Raw genomic sequence first — 1,975 nt, 5'->3', positions numbered from 1 at the left:
ATATAAACTTACTGACCCCAAACTTTTGAACGGCAGTGTAAACACACATTAAATTGGATTTTTTATTTTTTATAATTCACAGCCATACAAACGTATCCTCATGCACCTGGACTAAAGACAAATGTGGTTCAGAAGTAAACATCTATAAAACTAAATGAAAGGGTGCACAACTCCACCAGTTACCTTAACTTAAGGAAAGAGAGCAGGAGGAATGGAGATAAGTACTTCAACAGGTTGGCATGCTGCCTCTGTGGCTTCCAATTCCCCCAGTCTCTTCCAGCAGAGCTTCTCCCTTCCAACAGCAACTTGCGCTAAAACATTAATACTCTCTGACTTTTGTTTCAAATGGAAAACAAATAAGGGACTGCGGCTTCTCTCAAAGCAGCAGTTCTTCAAAGTCAAGATTTATGGTGTGGTTCAGAAAGCTCTGTGGTGAGAACTTTCAGATTGAATTTAGAAAACGACACTTTTCTACACTGACTTATGAAGCTTTTACACAAACATGGCGGTCTTGAAAAGTTGAATGAATGAATCAAAGAAAGAAGCGTCTGGCACAAAAAGACAAAAAAAAGCCATCTTCTTTTAGCCTGGAAATACCTTCAATGGAGCAAACAAAGGCAGTATATTCACATTACAGTCAAGCTACTTGAACTTGACACCTCGGCTAATTGTTACCGTAGCCTGGGGAGAAAAGCTATGCAGTGTGAGATTCAGCGCAGCGTAAAGTGCCTTTGCAATCTGAGAGCTAATGATGGGACAATGTCTTATAGACACTCACTCTCTCTCTAATATGCACTAGTGTACCAAACATCAACCTTGTTAGATAGGCAGGGGTAATAGTTTCCATTAGGTAGGCTGATAGCAAACGTCTGCTGCAAGCAAGAAGTGATTTAACACACACTCTTAGGCACGTACTACTTTAATTTCTCCGTTTAACGGGAGCGATTTAACGGATGCTGCTTACGCCAATTAGAATGCATCCGGAAGCTCGGCATGTGGGAACTGTTGATGCAAGCACTCTCTGTGGGCCTTTGTAGCTCTCTATAGCCTGGTTGCTTTATGCTTTTCGCTCTAGTTGTCATGTGAATGGAAGCGAAAGCATCCATAACATGAGACATCACAAGGACTTTTACTCGCAACTAAGTCAAGACAAGAGGATTTGCTCTTTTTCTACTAAAGTAACAAACAAAGGTGTATTACATCTCTAAGATTGACAAATGAGGAGACAAAGATTAAACAGACAATCAGAGAGAGACAGAAAGGGAGACATGGCACAAAAGAAACCTTATTTGCATGGTCATTGGAGAAGCCAGGCTCTAGAGAGGAAGAGATTCATTTCTCCTTTAGGGTTATTCATGTGCTCAAGTACCGGAATCGCACCACTTAAAAGGAAAAGAGATTGAGTTTTCCAATAGTATGGCACACAGGAGGATCCTGTGCGTGGGGGTGAACACATTGTCCTTGTTCTGTCAGTAGTAAACCTAGTGCAGGTCAGGACCGTTTGAGGCAATGTGTCACAAAGATTTCACCAGACAGCACCAAATCTCACCTTTAAAGGGGTCATATGATGTTGCTAAAAAGAACATTATTTGGTGTAATGAAATGTGTTTATGCAGTTTTAAGATAAAAAAAACACATTATTTTCCACATACTGTACATTATTGTTGCTCCTCTATGCCCCACCTTTCTGAAACGCGTCGATTTTTACAAAGCTCATCGTTCTGAAAAGCGAGATGTGCACTGATTGGCCAGCTATCCAGTGCGTTGTGATTGGCCGGATTCCTCAAGTGTGTGACGGAAATGTTACGCCCCTTACCATACTGTGATGCCGTGTCCCGGAGAGACAAAAACATTAAAACCCATTATAAACGAGGCATTTGTTGCATTACGGATTATAATGACTTATAATGTCATTTTACGCGTTGCGTTTCATCGCGCCGCGTAAACATAAAACCATATCTGCATTTGTGATCGG

The sequence above is a fragment of the Sinocyclocheilus grahami genome, unplaced genomic scaffold, assembly GCF_001515645.1.
Source record: "Sinocyclocheilus grahami isolate Dianchi unplaced genomic scaffold, SAMN03320097.WGS_v1.1 scaffold266.1, whole genome shotgun sequence".
Lineage (NCBI taxonomy): Eukaryota > Metazoa > Chordata > Actinopteri > Cypriniformes > Cyprinidae > Sinocyclocheilus > Sinocyclocheilus grahami.
Note: the sequence above shows the minus strand (reverse complement) of the source record.